Source organism: Gymnogyps californianus, chromosome 12 (assembly GCF_018139145.2).
Source record: "Gymnogyps californianus isolate 813 chromosome 12, ASM1813914v2, whole genome shotgun sequence".
NCBI classification, from domain to species: Eukaryota; Metazoa; Chordata; class Aves; order Accipitriformes; family Cathartidae; genus Gymnogyps; species Gymnogyps californianus.
This window is the reverse complement of record NC_059482.1, coordinates 19,371,028-19,394,004: the sequence shown is the minus strand read 5'-3', so window position 1 is coordinate 19,394,004 and position 22,977 is coordinate 19,371,028. Positions and strand designations below refer to the sequence as shown.

The 22,977-nt window shown below is 43.4% G+C and overlaps 2 long non-coding RNA genes across 2 annotated transcripts in view; both read left to right on the top strand.

Annotated features, from left to right (window-relative positions):
• The window catches only part of LOC127021345 (uncharacterized), a 148,963-nt gene extending 146,610 nt beyond the window's left edge, over window positions 1-2,353 (top strand). The window contains exon 3 of the long non-coding RNA XR_007767198.1: window positions 2,309-2,353. This is a non-coding gene — a long non-coding RNA (uncharacterized LOC127021345). The remainder of the gene's footprint in view (window positions 1-2,308) is intronic.
• Window positions 2,354-5,221: 2,868 nt separating this feature from the next.
• The window catches only part of LOC127021344 (uncharacterized), a 335,345-nt gene continuing 317,589 nt past the window's right edge, over window positions 5,222-22,977 (top strand). Inside the window, exon 1 of the long non-coding RNA XR_007767197.1 lies at window positions 5,222-5,281. This is a non-coding gene — a long non-coding RNA (uncharacterized LOC127021344). The remainder of the gene's footprint in view (window positions 5,282-22,977) is intronic.

Sequence of the window (22,977 nt, the reverse complement as noted above, 5' to 3'; positions counted from 1 at the left end):
CAAGGACCAGCAGCTCCACTTGGCTCCTATCATCACTTTTATAATGACTTATGGATTTGCTGAATCTCAGATCATCACCGTGTTTGCTGTGATTAAGTTTTAGGATATGGCTGTAAAATCAACAGTTGGGCTTGAGTGTTCCTGGAGTAGGAGGATGGTTGGACCCGGGGCTTTAATCTGGACCATTCTGTGCCTGGAGGCGGCCAAGCAGGTAGAAGCTGGACGTGAATGTTCCCCATGCTCCTGGGTGGGATTTTCCCTTGGATCTGGGGCCATCACTAAACCTGGCTTCTGAAACCGTGCTTGGCTAATGAGGAGATACTTCTTTTATAAGAGCACTCTGCATCAGGGTAATCCAACACTTCTGTACCAGCTTTCTTAGGGTTATCTGTAGATTATTCTATAAAGTGTGAGTTCATCCGGTGAAGAGACGCCTACACAAAACTCATGAGAACTTCACCTCTGAGGACTTGCTTGTGCTTTGCTGAGATATGGGCTAACTTGTGGCGGGAGGGGCAGGGCAGTGTCACAGCTCTCATTCAGGCTGACCCCTCTGTGGATTCAGTTTCCAATAAAATCAATAGAAATAATTTCGAATAATTTTTTTTTTTTTTTTTGACAAAGCAATTGCTGAGCAATGAGCTTGAGCAGGATATGCTTGGGTGAGCTTGGGCTCACCAGGTACCATTAACCACCAAGCTGTGTCTGTGCTTTCATGGCCTTTGTATCAGCTGATGTGCAGTTGGTGTGAAGGAGTCATTTGGCTGCCAAGCTGAAGGTTTTTAATTTAATATCACCTTAGGTATAGTTTGTCATTTTTGTTCTGTGGCAGTGAATGACAGTTTTATTCCATTACCTAGTCTGCTTGCTGTAATTTGCAGGATCTATTTTTTAATTAGCGTGCTGGTTACTGTGGTGGGTTGACTCTGGCTGGACGCCAAGTGCCCACCAAAGCTGCTCTGTCACTCCCTCTCCTAAGCTGGACAGGGGAGAGAAAATACAACGAAAGGCTCGTGGATTGAGATAAGGACAGGGAGATCACTCAGCAATTGCCATCACAGGCAAAACAGACTCGACTTGGGGAAAAAAATTAATTTGCTTTATTACCAGTCAAATCAGAGCAGGATAATGAGAAATAAAACCAAATCTTAAAAACACCTTCCCCCCACCCCTCCCTTCTTCCCAGGCTTAACTTTACTCCTGAGTTCTCTACCTCCTCCCCACCAGCGGCACAGGGGGACAGGGAATGGGGATTGCGGTCAGTTCATCACACATTGTCTCTGCCGCTCCTTCCTCCTCAGGGGGAGGACTCCTCACACTCTTCCCCTGCTCCAGCGTGGGGTCCCTCCCGAACTTCTCCAACCCGAGTCTTTCCCACGGGCTACAGTTCTTCATGAACTGCTCCAGCGTGGATCCCTTCCACAGGGTGCAGTCCTTCAGGAACAGACTGCTCCAGCGTGGGTCCCCCGCGGGGTCACAAGTTCTGCCAGCAAACCTGCTCCAGCGTGGGCTTCCCATGGGATCACAGCCTGCTTTGGGCCTCCACCTGCTCTGGCGTGGGGTCCTCTCTTCACGGGCTGCAGGTGGATATCTGCTCCCCCGTGGACCTCCATGGGCTGCAGGGGGACAGCCTGCCTCACCATGGTCTTCCCCACGGGCTGCAGGGGAATCTCTGCTCCGGCGCCTGGAGCACCTCCTCCCCCTCCTTCTTCACTGACCTTGGTGTCTGCAGAGTTGTTTCTCTCACATATCCTCACTCCTCTCTCCGGCTGCAATTGCTGTTGCGCAGTGGGTTTTTTTCCCCCCTTCTTAAATCTGTTATCCCAGAGGCGCTACCACTGTCGCTGATGGGCTCGGCCTTGGCCAGCGGCGGGTCCGTCTTGGAGCCGGCTGGCATTGGCTCCATTGGACAGGGGGGAAGCTTCTAGCAGCTTCTCACAGAAGCCACCCCTGTAGCCCCCCGCTACCAAAACCTTGCCACGCAAACCCAATACGATTACATGCAACAGTGCCTTATTTTCCAAGAGTTATCACCCACTTACGTGCACTATTAAACATGGATATCAGAACTGCTTCCTTACTTTTGTTTGTAATTTACAAAACCCCGGTTGCGTTTGTTGTACGTTAGAAACACAGAGAGCTTATAACTTACTCCAAAACCAGAAAATACTTAACCCAATACAGTTAGTCCTGGCCCCATCAAATCAGTTGGCCTTGAGCCTCTTCATTAAACATCTGAGTAAAGAAGGGGCTCAGCTTGACTCCCCCTCCAAATCCTGTCTGAATTAACTCCATTTTGCATTTGTAGAAACGAGTGCAGAACAGGACTCGCTGGGTAGTTCGCTGAGGACCCTTCTCCTGGTCTCCTTCAGGTAATTCAGGTTTTTCTCCGGTCTTTTCTTCCACCAGTATTTCAGGCAGTGCTGAGTGCTGGGGGGGCATTGGGGAGGAGCCGCTGCAGCGATGGGCCATCTGCAGCCCACTACTCTGGGGAAGCTGGGACCACTTGTGATTTCACACACAAGCAGCACTAATCTACAATAAATCTTATAAAATCAATAAAAATATGGAAAGTATATCATTTTTAAAGGAAAAACACATGAGACATGGCCATTAAGGGCACAGCCATTCTAATACCTGTGTCTGGTTGAAACTGCAATTAAAAACATTCCAATAATAAATCTACTTTCAGTCTCGTTTAATGCTTTTAACTTTCTTGAAAGTTCAAGCTGGTATCCCAAAAATGTGCCAGGACTTTCACAATGTATTTTATAGACTCATAAATAAATATGGCAATTAATCTAAGCTATATTTCTTTCATATTTGGTGACAATTTATTATGACACTCACTCATTCAGTGCACAAAAACTCTAATGCACTTAAAATCGGATTTCAAACCAAACGTTTTATGGGAAAATATAGTATTGATCATCCATTTAAAGATATCATGTGATGATTCATAACCTGCTATAAAAAGGATCTTATGAGGACATTCAGAATGAGTTTTGTGGACCATTTTCGCCACAAAATCCAACGTACGAGATCTATAGTTCTCAGTGATGTTTTATATTTCTGTTTGGAGTTTTCACCTATAATGTTATTGTGGTTTATGATGGATAGCAGCTTTAAAATAAAACATTTTGCATATCTAAACTAAAATTACATAAATCAAGACTAATTTGTTAAACATATACTAGCACTTTTTGTCCATTTACATAAATTCATGCACAAAATTTGTTCCTTTCAAGGATAATTTCCACAAATTTGGAAATGTTAATTGGGCTGTTTGTGCGATACACATCTGCTACTGTGTCCTTTAATAAAACGTGACCCAGGGGTCATACAGCTTCACATACTGCTCATTGCTGGTTTTGTGATACACCCTCTGCCACGCGCTGCGTGAGAAGCTGCAGCGGCTTGTGCTTTGACATGCCAGCAGCAGTAACGTGCAGTCTGCTGTCCTGGTCGCGTGGTGCATCATTGGGAATGTTTTTCAAAGCTGAAAAACTCTAGAAGATACATCCCGAAAATGCAGGCTCCTGGGGTATTTATTTCAACTTGAGATCAGGTGCAGAAGGAAGGAAGGAAGGGAATTGTGGCACGTTGTATGCTCTGTATGGGTTCACGTCCAGGCTGCATAGGAAGGTTCTCCAGACCTTCACCATCAGCCTGCAGACACTTTTCAGTGGAAATGCTGCTTTGGTTTCCCCTGTGTGTGGATCAGCTCTCCGAGCCTGGCTGGGGCCAGTGCACAGCCATGCTGGCGATGAGCGTGGTTTCCTTGCAGAGGCAGGGTGAGGAGGAGGATAGAAATGGGAAATGTCTTTTTCCGCCTTTGTAAATAACTAGTGTCTGCATTTGTGGGCTTGACTGGTCCCCCTTCCTCCTGACTCTGCCTGCCCTCTGCCTGCCCGCTGCCTCGCTCAGTTCCCGCGAGGCCCCGTGGGGTGGCTCTGGGCCGCAGTGGGGTGAGCAGAGCAGCCCCTGGCTGCATCCCAGCCGGCGAGGCCCCCCAGCCTCCAGCCCTACCTGCGACAGATGTCCTCCAAGTGCCCGGGGTTTTGCAGTAGTTGAAAATAGCCGACTTCTCATCTCATTCTCTGAGGTCCTTAATATAATGATGTTTTCCTGTTTGAACAGCCCATAGTCGTTGCCAGCCTAATTATTTTCTGGATCTTTCCTTAATGCCATAGGCTTTGGGTGGTGACACCAATGCTTGGAGAGACAGCAGAAGGAAATAAGTAGTGAAGGCTAAAGCACTTGGTTAAAGAAGAGTCTCATTTATGAATCAATTTTAATAACATATTTAAAAGCTCTCACATTTGCCTTTAATGTGTTTCCATTTCCCCCTTGGTCATTAATATTTAAAATATTTTTCTTTACTGATCTTTTTTCTATTGTGTCCTTTCTAACTTTGCTTTCTCTCTTTAATCTGCAAACAGTGAGTTTTTGAGAAATGCATAATCCATGAGAAATCCAGATAATTTGATACAGGAAAAACCTTCAATCCCATGAAAGAAATTTCAGAGGAGTTGAGTGTTTAAAAGTTATTCTAAACAGTTTAACTCATGAAAGGGTATATGTTTTCACTGATGGACTTTGAAAATGAGGAGGCCCCATTATTTCTATTATGAAGTAATAATCAGCAGTGAAGTTTTTTTAAAAAAAACCTGTGGATAACATTTTTCAGCAAGCCTGTTGTGGAGGTGGCTTCATTCCATGGGTGATTTAAGGGCATGAGAATTGCTGGAAGTCCATTGAATTTGCATGCCAGGGGCCTACTTTACTTTTGAAAATGAGATTTGGGTTTCTTGGTCGTACACACCTCTCAGGTGGAGATCATCTCTTCAAATATGCTGTTAAAAAAAAAAAAAAGGAGAGGACCAAAGGAGGAGGGTCAGTAACTGGCCTCTCAAGTGGGGTTGAGTAAAAACCTCAGAGATATGCTTTGGAGAATTCATCACATTTTGTAAATAATGTGGATTTTGTAAATAATATTAAAATGCAGCTATGATGTAGGTGATTGCAGCCACTGGTGGGTCTAGGAGCCAGCCCTGCTCCCTGCCAGTTTAATTGGAGATTGCCCACTGGTGAGAGCAATTGCAGCTCCATTTAAGGACAGGGGAATTACTGCTCCTGTAAGGCCTTAGTTAAGTGGATTTGTTACACCTGGAGTAGGAGTGGGGCCAGTTGGAGGCAGGAGCTGGGCTGTGGTTTAGGGTGAAACGTGGCTGGAAGCAGGAGCATGAGCTATGTGGCTGAAGGCCCGGGACTGTCCGAGGTGAGTGAGAAATGTGGTGGTGTCCCCACTGTGCTTGTGTCTTCCAGCTGCACTTGTGCTGGGTCTGGGGAGTGCCCTGGGAGAGGCAGCGCTTGCCAAGGGTCTTCCTGGGCAGTGGGGGAGATGGGTGGGCAAAGGGGCTGCAAAGAGGGGAGGTGGTTTCCCGAGGTTGCAGAATAGCTCAGTAGCAGATGTAGGAGTTACCTCCCTCCTTGGTCAAAGCACACAGCAGCATGTAGCTGGAGTAGCATATTGTCTTGGAGGAGATACAGGAGCTAAGTTTAACATGTAAAGTCTCTAGAGACAATGGGGAAACCTCCAGAAAATAATTCATTTATATGTCATGGGGAAGCTCTGTGGGTGATGAAATGACGTGCTTTGTTGTGGAATAGAGAATGACTGCTCATCAGAGCCACTGGAAAGGATTTCAGACACTTAACAATATTGGTTTGATTTTTTTATTTTAATTTTATTACTTTAGTCATTAATCTGCTGTGCCTAGGAAGAGTTTATCCTCTTCTTAGCTTGTGCTGGGTTTTATGTTTTTTTATATATATATACACGCATGCATGTTATTCTCAGTCCATTATTCATCTATGAATTCTTCATGATTTGTAAATGGGCGATGAAGCAAAGAATACTAAAGTGTAACAAAGATGGAATGGGGATCTGCAATGTTTATTATTTTCAAGGAAGAGTTTAATATGAAGATGTTGTTGTCTGATGTTTTAATATTTTCCAGGGAAGTGCTATAGCTACCATGGCTATTTTGTATTTTTTTGGTCTTCTCATCTTTGTAGAATATGTACTGGTTTTTGGGTGGATGGGTTTAGCACCAGAGATCTGTGGTGGTGGAGGAGACATTTGTATAAATTTCGCTGGCTGTTGTTTAGAGTGAAAGATGAGTTAGTTGTACCAACTACTGATGCAGCGAGTGGTGGGTCTGCCAGAGTACATCGCTGGGGGTGGTGGGGTGACCCTGGGAGGTGCTGTTTCTCCGAAGTTTCAATGGCACGTAACAGCACAGACTCCCACAAGGCTGAACCCTAGATGATGGGCAAAGGCTTGTTCCTCCACTTGGCTTGTTCCTTGTGCATCAACTCCCAGTGCCTCTTTGATTATGCAGAGCTAGAAGAAGCCTGAGTAAATGTGCAGCGGGCAGTCGGCAGCATTGGAATAGCCTTGCTGTGAGGTCCTCGCCCGGCTTGCTTGTGCTCCTCATCACTTTCTGTGTAGTTTTACTGTGTAAAATTACTCAATAAAAATGTTGCCCCATAGATTGTTTTACCCATACTCTTCTGTTAAGCCTAAATATTTATTCAACCTCCTTCTGTTGCTTGTAGCCTGACTGTTACGGGGTTTCATTGTGGAAATAACTGATTGCCTCCCTTGCGTGCTGTGCTAAGGAGGGACTGAGCAGGCAGGGCTGCACGCTGGCCACTGAGGGGCCCTGAGCATCGCAGCTGTGGGCACGGGTGGGGAACAGCCTCATTAAATCTGCCCCCCCAGCCCTGGCCAGGTGGCTCCTGCTCCCAAACAGCTTGTGTGTGCCTTCCCCCAAAAGGGTCACCAGTTTGGGGGCTCTCCAGTTCAGGGCTGAGTAGCACCGTGACTGCAGTGGCCTTCTTTTGTCACCTCTATGTCTTTGGTTTGGTCATGTGTGCTAAATAAGCCATGGGCAGTAGCAAGCTAAGGTGAACATGTACCATGATATGAATGTTAGTTTATTTAATACATATTAAATTAATTCCCTTATGAATGACTAAATGCCACGTGCAGACTGTATGCAATCAGTCTCTCTAGTATTAATAGATATGATATTTGCAGGAGTAGTATCCAAAACTGGTAAAAAACCATATTGTTTGTAGACATAGTGAGTAAGCCCCACAGGGAATGGTTCAAACTGGTGTGGGAAGAATGTCCTTACAGTGCCAAAGGATGGTGGTTCCTTTTTTTTTTTTTTAAGATAGCATCAGTTTAGTCTGCTCTTGCACTCCTTTTGTGCTGTTAATTTGCCCCTTATTTGTTCTTCCAGCCTAATCTGTGTGGTATAGTGATGAAGCAGAGCTGTGTTATTGGAGCTTAGAGAATGAGGGGTAACAGTGAGGGTTATCTGGCAAATCTTTAACATCAAAGAAATGCAGAAAATATGAATTCCAGTATCTTCATAAGATTTGGCCATTAATGCACAACGTTATGTGCACTAGTGTGTTCCTAAGGCCTCAGTAATGGAAATCTCTTTGCTGTGTTGCAGTAGAAGGCCATGTGATCCAGCGTGGTGAGTAGCCAAGGCCCAGGGCAGTGTGCCTTCTCATGACAGTAGAGCCGACTGCGGTTTGCATCAATGAGAGACATTGTTAGGTCAATTTAAAACCAGACCTTTAAAGTCAGTGTAATTATGCAAATGTTGCCCTTGCTATTAGCACTTTTGCCCTGATAGCTTTAGCATATATTTTACAAATGAAGTTACTGTCACATTTCATTATGCTGTTTACTGACCCATTCATTGCTTTGGAGATGCTGTTCTCGCTCTCAGGTGTTGGCCGTTCCTGCCACTGCGGTGTGTGTGCTCTCCCACAAACTGGGTGACGCAACCCAGCAGAGACCCATCTCTGCTGGCGTTTGATGTGATGACTTTGAAGAGTTCTATTAGTGTTCAGTACAAGTTGTGACTGCCCCCAAACATTTCTTTCTCCTCTCCTGAGTGTTTCCCTGCAAATGTTACTTATTCTCACTAAACTCCAGTCAGCCTGGTTTCTTTTCAGAGCCTTCAAAAAAGGCCTTGTTACATTTAATTATTAAACCAAAAAACAAGGAGTGTTTGGGGAAAGGTAGGGGGAAGCAGAGCAGGTGACTGAGATTCATTGGTTTAGCATTAGCCTGAAACTGCTTCTGTTAATTGAAAGCTTTACTATAACTCAGTGGTGGAGTGTGTGGCTATTAAACAGAGCTGGTAAAATCCCCTGGGATTTCATGCAGTGCAGTGGAATAGCCCTCTTGGAGAAAGACCAACAAAAGAAAGGCCCAAATTTCGGTCCTTGCGTGATAAGAATTATTAATATCTAAGAAAAAAGAAAAGTACTTGACAGCAAAGATCACTTGCAAAATCTCTGTGCACTATGAGGTTACGCAAAACAGACTATGATTTTTTTTTTTAGACCAAGAAAATAAAATCTAGGAGCTCTTTTTATTTGATGCCCCTCTTAGTTCTGCAAGCTTCTCCCTACCCTTCATGATATCCACAGACACTGGATTTTTGGGGCATGCCACAGGGGGAGCAGGGTTTCCAGCTCCCTGCAATGAGATGTTAAACTTCCTTGGAGAAGGCTCAGGCTCAAGTTTTGCTGGTTTAGGGATTTTTCTAGAGAGCCTTTCCCAGGATAGGTGATGGTAAATCTTTAAGAAGTGAGCATGCAGAGAGGCTGGCTTCTGCCTTCCCGAGGCCAACTGCTCCTTGCTCCCTACGTGGGTCCGAGCGATGTGCTGCTCACAGCGAGCTGCTTTCCTCTGATTTGGGCTTTTGCTCTTCTTTTCAGCTTACTTAGTGGAATTGAACCTCTTGGAGGCTTTCTGCTGACATTGGTAGTGTTGGTAAGGAGGATCAAGCTTCAAGTCTCATTCATAAGCGAGTTTGGCACAGCAGAATCTGTCCAGGACTGCAGTGCCTTCACTGGGGCTGTCTCTAGGTGTTTTTTCCCCTTAAAGAGATCCTGGTTCAACTAATGCAATTTTCATGTTAAACTCTTGTAAGCCCTCTCTGTCTGTACTCGACATCAGCCTGCCTTGGGTTTGCTCGCTGTCGGACTTTAACAAGAGTTAATCAGTTTAAATGCATCTGCAGTTGGGTTTTGCATCAGTTCAATGAGGTCAATTTAAAACTGATTTCCTAAAGCTATTTCAGGGCTTCCCATATTGACAGGTCAAAGAATTATTGAACACCAACTTAGTAACAGTCCTGTTTGCATCGCAGTGTCTTCATCGCTACGTCAGTGCCTGAGCACTTCAGGAGCCCCTGTTTGAGTTCGTAAATCAGAAGGGAGAAATAAATAAAAGCGGAGAGTGATGTGAGTAAGAGTCCCTTTCATGAATCCAGGCCATTGTTGAAAGCACATCAAGCTGTTGGTAGATAAATATTTTTCTGGAGTCAAGAACAGAGAAGCATGTGACATTTCAATTACCACTGTTCATATTTAAATGTAAATAAGTGGCTTCTTTACTCTATAATTCAACAAACCTTATAATTACGATCTTATGATATTTTCATAGCACTTGCAGCAACATATGGCACTTCAATAAGCAAACAAGGCAAGAAATGGAATTAAGAATTTCTGTGATGTTTGTTTGTGTATTTGTGGCTCTGTTATAACCCCTTTGTTTTAAATACCTCATTTCTTAATTTAGCAGTTTATATAATTGGAATGAATTTACATGGAACAAAACTGAGCCTTGTGGTTAGGTTACTGCTTATGCCTTAATCTGATGTAGGAGTTTTCTGCCGGGGAAAAAAAACACAACTCCAAGCAGCTCAATAGTGGTACAAAGTATTGCCAAAGCTAAATGATCATTAAGGACTGCATGGGTCAGTGCCTTATTAGTGTAAATTATTTTAGCTCCTGCAAATCCTTCTGTTCAGAGCACCGTGCTGATAGAGTTTCAGACTATGATCTGTGCGAAGGCTATAAAATATTGATTTGACTTGTAATGTTTCTTGATATCTATGACTCAATTCACGAGACCTGTGCGATATCAAGGCTTGAACTGGAGGGAACACTCAAGCCCTGACCTGATTCAGTAAAATGCCTCTTAACTGAATTTTAGTAATAATATACAGTAAGGCATGTAGCAACACCTGGGCTTAGTGATCAATATGGTAAGTGTAGTAATATTTTATAACAAAAGATTTTGTTTATAATCTCCTTCCCCAGCCTTTGACCCCCGTTCTGTTTTATGTACAAGTTATTGTTTTCAATATAGTAAAATACAGAGAAGGGAAATGAAGCTGGGAACTCCTTAGGCAACAACTGTGTTGCAGTGCATGTCTGTACAGCACCATGCTGATCCCCGCTGGCATCCCAGGGAGGCACCATCGGATCTGCTGTAGATAAGCATCATTTGGAATTGCCTTGGAGTTTGTGCTGAGTTTATTGCCTGTGCTGCTGTATGCAGCCCTTGCTTTAGTGGGGGAATGCCCGAGCCAGCTGGAATGCAGTGGGAAATGAGGTGGCACTGAAAAAACATCCGCCAGTTTGCGGGGGTGGTTGGTGCTGTTTGGCAAGGGAAAAGCAGCAGTAAGGACTTGCTCAGTACTAGATCGTCCATAGTGGATCTTAGAAAAATAGGGTGTTAGCTTTTGCAGCAGCAGAGCTGTAGGAAAGCTGTCCTGCCACAGCACTGCCCTTGCATATTTAAAGAAATCGTGTGTTTTCTTTAAATGCTGCTGGGTGATATTGCAGAACAGTGAGATTGGGGGTGTGTGAGTGATGGTCACTAGAGTGTGATTTCAGGCTTCTGAGATACCTGAGGAGGTTTGTTTTTCTGGCCACAGGAGTACTTCCAGAGTTTTTGGGGCTTCTTAACTCTCATGCCCAATTTGGTTGCTGATGAGCAAAGAAATGGTAGTTCAACTGAGTTGTGATTAAATAAATAAAAAGACAGGGATGAAATCAAACTGTACCTTAAAAGGGAGTGCAACTACAATGAGACTTATATCACACCCTGTAAATGATTGGGATGGTATAATAAAATATTCACAGAGCCTCTTGAAGTACATGTTCTATAATATACATTTTAAAATAGTGTTGGGTATTATTGGTTGAAAGCAATTTATCATTCACAGTGAATTTTAGATGTAGCTAGGCTCTTGCACTGAGCTGTTGCTCAGCTTATTCCTTTTATACTCTGTATTTTGTAATATCCCCTAGAATTAAATCAACATTACTATTTGAAACTTTGAAGCCAATGTCTGCGTGGCTCTTGATTTTTTTAGGAGGGATGAGAGCTGAGGCTTTGAATGGGTCATTCCCTGCAAAGCACAGCACTGTGTTATTCTGAAGCATCGGCTCAGGGAAAGTGGCTTTGCAGTTGCTGCTGTTCGTGTCAAGGCAAGTGTTGTACACAATATATGAAGTGTAGCGTAAATAATTTAACTAGCCTTTGAACATGGAAATAGCAACATGATAAAGTAGCAAAATGTAACAGGTTTCCACCCAAACACATCACTGACTAGTTAGCCTGGCTAAAACAAATGGATTTTTTTTTCTCAAGTGAAACTGATTTAAATGCAAGGAAAAGGCTGGAGAAAGCTGTGTTTGCAAATTAACAGCACCCTGGTTGTTTGCAGCTGCAGTAACTTCCCCGCTGACTAGCTGAGCTGGGAGTGTGCACTTGTGAAAGAAGGAAGGCAAAAGCGGGTGCAGTTGCGTGCATGATGAGGGAGAGTTACTGGCATCCGTGGCAATGTCCCTGTTTGACTGAAGTGTGACATTTCAGCACAGCGACGGCACAAGTCAGGGGTCTTGGAAGATCCCGGGTCAGACTTTCAGCTGGAATCGTCCCACTGACCTCAAGGCACTCGACCTGCTCATTCACCTGCAAAATTTAAGGATAATATTTTTTTCCCAAAATATACAGAAGTAATTTTAATTCGCTGCCAAGTAATATTGCTCCAGATGAATCAGTTGTGTTTGTGCTGCAGGCTCTCTGGAGTCTATACCTCCATTTCCAATAGCATGTAGACGGTCAAATTTTAAAAGCCACATTGCTGTCACACCAAGGATTTTCTTAAATGAAAATCTAATTTCTGAATAAACCTGCAGGACTGACACTTGTGTGAGTTTGCGCCCGCCTGAGCGGGGAGGCTGATAGCAGCATGCATGCAGAAATAAGCTCCTCTTCTGATCCAGAAAGGCAAGGAGCAGCCCTTGCAGAGCAGTGCTCTATTGAATACCTCTTGGTTGAATTGTTGCAAGCTTGTGTTGTGTATTATCCTAAAAAAGCCTTAGGCACGAGATTATCTCTTCTTGCACGTCTTATTTTAGGCATCGGCGGCAGTGTGTACGGAAGGCAAATTTACTATTGGAACTATCAATAAAACATAGTTTATCTGTTAAATTAGTAATCATGAAAAAAGCTCCCGAGGTTTTTATCCCCCCCCCCCCCCCCCCCCTTTTTTTTTAATTATTACAAAGCCAGTTTTAAATCTTGCCGTAGGTGGAAGTGTGCCCTGCTAAGACTGTCGATGCTTAAGGATCTGCAGGGTACCTGGGAGCCTTGTTGTTGGCCAGTGGTGTCAAGGGAGGTCTAAACTAAAACCTAATAATGATTAAGTTAAATGGCTTCAAGTACTATTTTGGGCTTGTTCAATCACCGATGCCCTTCGGGGGGTGGGGTGGGGGGAGCAGTTTTCAGCCAGCTGAAAACTGTGGTGAGTTGGGGGGGGGGGGGGTCAGGAGTCACGAAGGTGGGAAGTGATCATGTTTTCATCCATCTTTGTTCAGTGTCATGATGACAGAACTGGGAGCAGCCTTCTGCTATGCTGGATTACCCAGTTCTGTGATTAAAGCTGAAACTCCTTTATAATAAAGCCTATTTTCAATGTGATTCCTTCTCTCTCTCTGAAAAAAAAAAAGTAATAATGTCTTTCCTTTTGAAGCAGTATCTTCTGGGACATTGAGTAAAAATTGGGGGAGAGTTTTAAAAATGATGATACTTTAAATGTTGTCTGTGATTTTTTTTCTTTTTGAAATTTATTTTAATGCTTTTGGGCTTATTTTTAGCTCCTGGAAAGCTTGGCCTAGAAACTTGATTTGTTTTGTTTGGCTGGGCTTACTGAGAATAAGGATGTCTGGGTGTATTTTGGAGGGAAATATGAGGACTGAAGACCTGTTTTGGTATGTAAAAATTATTGTTTAATTTAAATGGTTAGAAATGGAAATTGAGTTGTTTCTGGCTCAGTCTGCTGGAGCCAGATGAGCTGAGGGAGAAGGAAGTGTGCAGGAGAGGCACCTGGGAAGGAAAATGAGGCATGGAAGGGCTGTAGAGGAGGTGGTTCAGGAATGGCTTCATTGATACGTGGACCTTGGGAAGCTATAAGGCTGGTATGTTACTCTCTCCTTCGTGTATGCTCTGTTTGATTATATTTTCTTAGTTTAAACTGCTGGATATGAAGCACAGCAGAAATGAACAGTACAGCAGCATGTAGGTGTAAACCAAGAGATGGCGTCAAGGTCTGCTCATCTCACACCGTCACGCCTCAGGCCCGGTTCAACAATGAGGGTCTTGGAATCCCATTGCAGTCATTGACCTCCTGAGACTGTGTTAAAAGCTCAGTGTGGCAGGTTTGCGTAGTACCCTCTGAACTGGTACTTACAAGAATGGTATTTGTGGTGGGATGAGTAGTTGGTGCGTTACATTACTGGCATCCAGCATGAACCCCAGCTGTAGACATGGTTATTGTAGAATACAGGGGATGTCTTTCTTAGCTTGCTGCAGTTGGATTATTATAAGCCTTTGAGGAAATGATTGCTTCTCATCAACAGGTGTTTTTGGATGACTGGAGGAGTACAAGTACTTTATTCCAAGACAATTTCAAGTCTAATCAGATGCACATCTTGGGTAGCAGGCATATATATTTGTTGCTGGTGCATCTTTTTCACATTCTTTCCTCTGTAGTACCATCCATTGGAAACACAGAGAAGTGAATGACTCTACTGGACTAGGGATTAGTGATTTCTTTAACTCTTCACGCTGCTCTAAGTACCGGGAGAGGATTGTGGTTTCAGTGGAGTTTAAAGTAGGAAGTGAGACAAGCGGATATTGCAACCACTGAAGGGGTGCAGAGTAACCCCAAGAAAACTGAGTTGATCCTTCAGTTTGGCAGCTCCCTGGTGCAGGTTCAGTGCATGGTGGTAGGTTCAGACAGACCCTGGCTTGTTGGCTGTACTGTTTAGAGCAGCTTTCAGTGGGAACGAGGGCAATGGGAATGAGCAGCTAAACCTCACCAGGTACTCAGGAGAAGCTCTTCTACCTTTTGCTTGACCAGCATGGCCTTGTTATAACTAGTCCCACAGGACTTACCCAATATTTGGTTAACTTTCTGCTACAGAGGAAACTTCAGGCATCATATTGATTTGGCCCAAGATATTATATATGTATGTATTTGCCAGCAAAGATGTACAGAAATACTAGTCCTCTGTTTTAATACAAACTCAGCTGTTTGCTGATCAGCAGCAACTATTTAAATTGACCAATCTACCTCACCCTGGCTGGAGATCAAGGGATCAGCACTTAATTTCATTCCTTGAATAAAGATTTTTTTATATATATATATATATCTCCACATGGAAATATCAGAACATGAAAGGTTAAATCAATATGGAGTTTTACATTGCTTAAAGGGCATTTGCATCAAAGCAGCCATGAATGCAATTCACTTGTTTAATGAATTTTTTATGCTTATTTAATGAATTTCACAAAGGTTTGGTGTTTTTCATAAAATGGATAAGGACTTCCAGTTTTATGAAATAATAAAAATGGAACTGAAGTTATGAAATGAGCAATCTCATTAGTTAGGCATGATATATTCATATGAAAGTGTACATGTTTCTGAATTATTGCAAGCAGCTCTATTGCTCAAACTGTAACTCGTTATAATAGTATTGCAAATATGCCTTTAGTTAAGATATCAGAAAGTGACAGAAAGAAATTAGATTTTGATTGCTAATAATGATTTAATTAATACTTATTGTATTTAGCATACTATGGATGCGTTCTTACTTTTGAAAGTGTATGCTTGTATTCTTAATTGGTAGATAGTGAAATGCAGCACTATTCCTAGCCCCTTTTTGCTAGACTTCTAGCTTAATTTTGTGTTTGCAGAGCTTTACCCTCTGTTTTATTATCCTGATGAACAGAGGAAAATACTATGATGGTCTGCCAGTAGTAAGAACATGCCTTATTTTGCACCTTGGTGCTTCTGTAATCTAATGTACTTTTGGAATTGCGTCATCTTGCTAAAAAGTTCTCCCAACTTGAAGATGCTTCAGGAGCGAGAGGAGATTGTGTGAGCGTCTCTTATTTAAATAACTTGTCTGGGTGACTATACACCGCAGCATTGCTTGCTGGTGGGATATTGTGCTCCTCTCCAGCAGGAACAGCAGCAAGGCTGCTATTTGCCCTCCTGTTTGGGAAGGACAGATGGATGTAGTCATCCTGTCTTATTAAATTGTGTGTTTGAAATCTGCTGTCCTGATTTTGAGCACATGGTGTTACCTTTGAGTTCAGTGGGGTTGCTCATGGGCGCCAAACTACAAGCCAGGGGCAAGGTGTTGCTATGTGCTGAGGGATTCCCATTGACTTCTGTGTGTCTCCAGGCTCGCTGGCTATCTGGGTCCTACCACACCAGTTAAGAAATATACCCCGGTTCCATTCACCAGCCTGGGTATTTGCATTGTGCTAGGGTTATGGATGATACCTGAGTGTGTTTCCTTCATCTCTTCCCTCTCCATCTATTGCAGCCAAACCTTCTTTCTCTTTCCTTTCTGACACTTTGGAATGACTTTAGAGTGCCGTATCCAAAACAGCCTTTACAATATGCCATAACCAGAGTATTGTAACTACACTCAGTGGAGCAAAGGAGTCCCACTGCCCAGACCTGCTGGTTTACAGCCCTCATGCTCTGCCAAGACAGTGGGCAAAAATATTGCAGTAACAAGAGATAAAGCGGGACTTTCAAAATTAATGATCTTGCCTTTTTAGACATCTACTGTGCTATACTTGTAAGTAATCTTGTTAAAGATATGCATTAAGACACAACAAGGCAGGGCAACATGGTAGGATAATGGTCCATCATCAGTGGTTATTAGAGGAAAAGGAGAAATGAAAGGCCTTTTCACCCATGAAGTGTCATTATCCCACTCTTTGGCATGCTTTGAAGCCTTCTTGTGAGTGTCCAATTAGCCAAATAAGATACTTAAAGAAAAAAAGCAGCATTTACATCTGCTTCTGCTCTGTCACCTCCCACAGGGTGTCAGGGTGCAGGTGGAGCTGGTGCTGTGCCTGTGCCGCAGCTGAGCGGGTCGCCAGGCTGAGCAGCTCCAGCCTGCCTGGCCCTGCAGTGGTGCTGGAGAGGGGGGTACCTCCTCTGCTAGAGCCCCCACCGAGCAGACCGCTTGCTCTCGGAAGCTTCTGCTGCTGTGTCTGCACAACTGGCATAACTTGTCTCGGCTGGATTCAGGATGACTTTGCACAATGCAGTTTTTGTGTCTTATGCCTCAAGTATGTAAATACTGGTATATTAGAAATCAAATTCAATGTGATATGTCTTTTGCACCTTTAAGACTTTAAAGAACAGGTTGGGGCTCTGCGTGCTCACACACAGATAATGTCACTTCACAGAGGGGGTACGTGTAATCCGACATCTTCCAATTGGGGAGACTACTGAGCCACCCAGAGCACGGAGAGTCCTGTCCCCTCCCTTTCCCAAGCTGGGCCCTCTTCTCCCTTCACAGACTCTGTGTCCTTGCAAACTGGAGAAGAAACAGTGTTTTGCTCCTAAAGACACAAGCATTTTAAAAAAGCAGCAGAAGCGTGGCATGGTTAGGTGATTTTTTTTTTCCCTGTATCACAGAGCAAATCTGTCCTTGAGCCAGGCTTGGTATCGAGGACTCCTGAGGCCATGGCAGCAGCTTGACCGATGCTCCCAGTTTGGAGGTAAGGCTCGGGAACCCTCCTTGGAGCTCAGCCAGCCTAATTACAGTGTACCTATTGTGGGCAACAGTACCTGAGAGTTTCATAGCGTTGCACCAGATTTAATAACTAGCTGCTATTTAATTTGTGGTGTGAAATAACAGCTCTTATTATATCTAACATAAATATTTACTTGAGAGATTCGACTAAAAAAACATTTGCTTCCCTTCAAAGCCTATCAGTTTCTCATCTGTGGCTGACAAAGAAAGCTTTGAGTGCTTAAATTCATTTCTAGAAATTAAATTACCATTTTCAACACTAAAGCTTCTGTGATTCCAGACACTTTTCCTTTCCTTTTATTGTGTTTGACAGCAACTAGCCTCTCAAGGTAAGTGGTGGAGTGTAGTCCTATGTAAATGTAAAGCATAAAATGAAAACTGGGGGGAAGAAAAACATTTAAGGTAGGAAATTAGAACAGTTATTGAGTTCCACACTATGGTTAATGAGTGTGTAGAAAGAAAACATCTTCTTGGCCTAGTGAGCTGGAGCATTACAACTGTTGCAACACTTCTTCTGTTTTTAGAAGGAAATAAGTAATAACCCCAACACATGGGAAGTCTTCAGTTTGCATTTTTTAATGCCTCAGGGGAGTGCAGTGTTTCTGGTTTAGAATCTGTTAAAATTTTCTTTAAAAGGCAGGTTTTGTTCTGAAACCAGAACAAAAATTAACATATTAAGCATATCTGTAGGTCAGGAGTGTATGGGAGAGGGCTTGGCTGCTTCACCAGGACATGGCTTTTTCAGAATTGCTCAGCTGAGGTTATAGACTGTGGAGGGAAGACTGAAAATTACTGTCCCTTACCAAAATACATTCAGTGTATTCAGGATTTACGCTGTGTTGCCCTGGGTATAATTAAAGGCAGGCTGTAATCGCAGTGGAGCGAAGGGGGGCTGGGCACAGGTTCTCGGTTTTGGGGTGCTTTGCCATCCTGCCGGGGAGGGGAGGCTGGGATGGGACAGTGCTGCCCTCTCACCATTCACTGACTGCAGCCAGAGGTGGTAAATGTTACCCCTCCGTCTGGGAGCAGAGGAGAAGACATGTCTAAGCTTGTTGGGGATGTGCTGTAGCATCCCATCGAAAGTCCCTTTTTCGACGTTGCTGGTAAGCTTATGCTCTCCTCGCTGTTATACTTTAACTGGACTTTTGTCATGTGTGTTGGTAGTAAAATATCTGGGCTAAATTGTCCTATGGTGAACTGAGTCCTGAGATAAATTAAGTGATTCAGTTTTTAAGCTACATGGCACAATGTCATGCAGTTGAAAGATATCTGAAATCGCTGTGAATACATCCCTGTGGTTACAGCCAAGGTATAGGGCCATTTGGCCTGAATTAATAAATGTTACTTCACCCCTGGGCTAATTAGCTGTATGGGTATCCTGCTAACACAGCTATGCAGCTTCTAGTATCTCACTGAATGTCTTACGAGGTACAGTACGTAGTTTTGCACGCTGCTGCATTGTGCAGTTTAGGAGTACTCTTGCACACTTCATGTGCTATTTAAAAATCCCTTTCATGCACAAGTTGAAGTATTTTCACCTCCTGATGCCGTTACTGAGAAAGCTGTTGAAAGGTGTGAGCAAGTTGATCAGTATATTGTCTTTTCCAGGCAAATAAGTTCATTGTTATTAACACAGTGTGGCTGGCTTCCTTCAGTCTGACAAATAACATCCCAAACAAAAGTAATTGGGATTTTTTTGATGCTTTCATTGGGAAGTATCTCAGGGCCAGGCTGGAGCTTATGGTTGAAGCTGGAGAGGGAATGTTTAAACTCTACAAATCTATAAATAATGTGGGACAGGGCAGGGACCCTCAATCTGGTCCCTCTCCTGGGCTGGGAGGAGCCAGGTCGTGAGTGTGGGGGGCGGTTCGTGTGCCCAGGGAGTGATTCCTGAGCCTGCCTGGGCTCATTTGCCCCTCTTCTCTCTTTTGGCCAGAAATTTCACTCTGGTCCTGAAGCTAAAGGGTTGACTGACACTAACGTTCTGCAAAACAGCCAGCTTGTGCCCAGCTGGCATCAACCCCCTGTCCCCTCCCTCCACAACCTGCTCTGGCAAAGTTTTCCGCTTGGAGCAGGAGCAGCAAGGCTTTGTTTCTTGCTGCCCTGAATGGCTGGGAGCAATCGCATTTGCCCTGCCCCTTGCTACCTCTCAAATTTAAAAGCTGCTCTGAAGTTTGTATTACCTTTTTCGTTTCCCAGAGCTGTGGAGCTTAAAATTAAATGGTTCAAATCTGGATCAAGATTAAATAATTTGGGTCAGGGCATAGTCTCAGATGCCCTCCAGGAAACAGTCAGTGGTTAACCTAATCAGCTCCTGTAATTCCACCAAATTCAGCTGAAACAGCATTTCTCCAGTAGAAGGAAACTTGAAGCTTAATAGCAAGCATCCTGATTTTTTAACTGTGCTTGAGAATAGTTTTGGCTCTGGTATTCGTAGCAAAACCCAGAAGCAGTGTCAGGGCATTGGTTAGTGCTGGTGCGCAGCAGCTGGATCCTGGTGCTTCGTACATGTTGTGATGCCTCTTGCTTAGTATCATGTAATAATTAAGGGTGATTCTTTGAGTTAGGGTAGTTCAGAAATTATATTGCTGATTTAAAAAGAAGTACACAGGCAAGTTTGCAAACCAAAATAGAGATTAAGCCGAATCAAAAACTTTACTGGTTGTCGATGAAGTTTGATGTTTATTTTTGTACGTATACAAAATATATACATACACTTTTTAATGCCTCCAGACCTTGCAGCCTTCCCTAGAAAGGACTCTGATCCATAAAGGCTTGTACTCCATAAAACACAGTGGCCCTGTTGAGCTCCAGCCTGCAGAGGTGCTAGGGAAACCTAGGCAGGTACTCTGTGAAACTGCAGCTTTTTGCCTGATGATGCCGGTTTACTTGATCGACTCCAAATGCCTTAAGACACACTTGGGGAGATCACCAGAGGGATCGGGCATCTACTTGCGCTTGTGCATTTGAAACTCTTCCTTGTCTTGTCTTTTTAATCACTCCACATGCACCTTAAGAAAAAAGTTACTAGGAAGAGGCATAAAACAGCTTGTTTTGGGAGGCTGGAGTGACCCAGGCTTGATATGTAACCGTGCTGCTGGCAGTCAGCAGCTCTCTGCCTCCTCCAGTGCCATGGTCCCACCGCAGCCCCTGTGGCCCCTCGCTGAGAGGCATTTGTAGAGAAGTTTTTTCCACTTGCAGTGAGCAGGCTCCTGGTTGCATCCAGTGCTTGCTAAAGTAAAAGGAGAGTCTGACGGGGCCCCAAATGTCAAGCTCTTTGGGCTGCTACATGTTTCTCTGCTTGGGGGAGAGGCCAAGTGTTTGCAACTTTAGAATGTAAAGTGTAAAAGCACTTGGTTGTCACATGCCATTAGCTGTTTAAAGCATGACATCTCAGGAAATGCTTCATCGTAATCCTCCAAATGAAGAAATCTGAAGTGAACTTCAAACTGTTTGCTCAGTTTGGGTATCACGTTACAGGGTCAGATCATGAACTCGGAGTTGTACCTACTCTCAAATTGGTTTAAACTGCAGTCAGACAGTTCAAGTCCCGAAAAATCAACTTTCACATTTTCTTTACTTTTTATTTACAGGTAAAACCTAGAAGCAATGCCTACATGTCAGAGCTTGTCCAGCTACTCCAGCTGTTTTCCCTGAGACACCTTTTGCTGAACAGCACTGTTAGTTTAGCTTTATCATCTGCTTGAGTTCGCTTTCCTCTTCCTGCAGCCAGATGATAAATGGGAAAAGCTGCATTGAAAGTATCTGTGTTGGATGACTGGGCTTTTGCTGCTGCATCTAGTTGTATTTCACCCCAAAAAGAAAAGCTTGGACCTATGATGCTATGTAAGGCAGAAAGTGGTTCTGATGCATTTGGTTTTGTTCCTCAGTAGTATTTTAGTCATCTTGCTCTGTTAAGTGGTCCAGTGGAAGACATGTATGGTATGTAAGGACTGGCAATCGTGGCTCACCAAGGCAGCCAGTGAAAACAGCTTTGTAGTCATCCTGATATGAAACTGTTCCACTAACAACAGTATGAAAACAGAAATTACATAGTGTTGTGTGGAACAAAGTTTATTCAACTGTGATGCTCAAAGGTCCTATTAAGCTGTCAGTTTGGTCTGCTTTGTCCTTGATTTTGCTCCACCAAAATTTAACATGGTTTCAGTTCTCAAAGCCAAACCCTTCCAAACTGACCTCTGTCTCCACCCAGGTTAATGCCCTTCAGAAAGATTTTTGTTACTTCAAGATGTCATGATTGTGTCTCTGGTCAGAAGTCCTGCATTCCTTGTTTATTATCTTTTTTTAACATTATGGTCCATATTCATCCCTGTGTAACTCTAGTAGGCTAATTTGCCTCTGACTTCTGATAATAAAGGGGGTGTGTGTGTGTGTGTGTTTGTGGCTGGTGGGCTGATAGCTGTGCAGCATGTTAGCTGTCCCTAATGTTTTTTAAATTAAATCCAGGGCTGGGTGGGAGTCCTTGTGCAGATGAATTAATATGAATCCTTGTGAAGAAAGCACAGATACTAGTGGACCTGACAGTGAATTTAATGATGGTGGTAGTAACAAGAAATGCGTGATTACTGGTGATCAGGGATAGACTTATTTCTTTAAAAGGTCTGTACTGTTGAGTATTGTTTTTACTTTTATAAAAACTTTTCCTATCACTTGTTTTGATACAGGGAAAACATTATAGTTCTAGTAAAGAATGTTACCAGGGTAGTGTTTGCTTCATTTCCATGTTATTCCTCTCTGATTTACTTCAAAATACTATTAGTGATGTTTGCTTCTGACACCATACTGAGCAGTTGTGGCCTTCTTTCCTTGAAGAGTCCTCTGGTCCTTGCAGGGGTGTAAACCAGGCTTCCATTTGATCAGGCTTCTTACTGGCTAGTGCAGACCCCGCTTATTGTGCTGTAGGTATTAATCATCCTGCTTCTCCTTTGCTTATGCCATAGCATCCTGCTCGGGCTGAGCCTCTTGTAATCCATCTTCACAAGATGAAGGTCCCCTTAGAAAAGGGGAAGAGGGAGCCCATCACATCTCACAAGACCAGTAATAGCACTAAGCGATGTGTAATGGATGTGACTGTATGAATCATCTGCTTTTGCTTGTTTTGATATTGGAGACCAAGGGATGGGCAAAGGGATAAAGAGAACTATGAATTGTTAAGAGGTTTGCCTTAAATTTGTCAATCCCTTGTACAACATCTGCATGTTGTTGTGCTTCTTTTCCCGCCACTTTAGAGTGTGCTGATCAGTGAGGAACAGATAGCTCAGTTCATAAAGCAGCGCTTCTGTAAACTGTACACAGTTGGGGAATGTGCTTCTGGTGGATTTGTTCCATGAAATGCAAGTGAAGGATTCATGAGTACATAAAATAACAGCCTAATCAAAGAAATAAACAAGAACAAGTCTGTAATCTTCACAAAATTGGGGGAAAAAAGTGCTTCTGATGGACTTGCTCCTACTGTTTTCTTTGTAGCTGTTTCCAGAGCTCAGACCATCTGTTCCTTGTTGTAGGTTGTTAAGTGAAATGTGCTGCCAATACAAATAGCTCTGCTTGATGTTTGTTTGCATAAATTGTTTTGAAAGCTTCATGACGAATTTTAAGGATTACTTACAGGGGTAGGACTCTGTGGAGGAGGAAATATAAATTTGATGATGCATGTTGGAATCCATTAATTTGTTTGGAATTTATTATAAAAGCGAACATCCTATGCATTTGTTGGAGGGGAGGGAAACAATTTCATCTTGAGCCCAGAAGGTTATGGTGACGATATGCTAACTTGGCCACATCGCAGTAAACGTGATCAATCTGCCTTCACATGTTTCTAAACTTAGTTGCCTTTACTTACCCAATCAAACTGTATTCAGTACATCCAACTCGCAAAATTTCAAAGAAGTGAAATCTGTTTGGGTTTTGTCTGCTTTAGGAGTCTTGAATCAG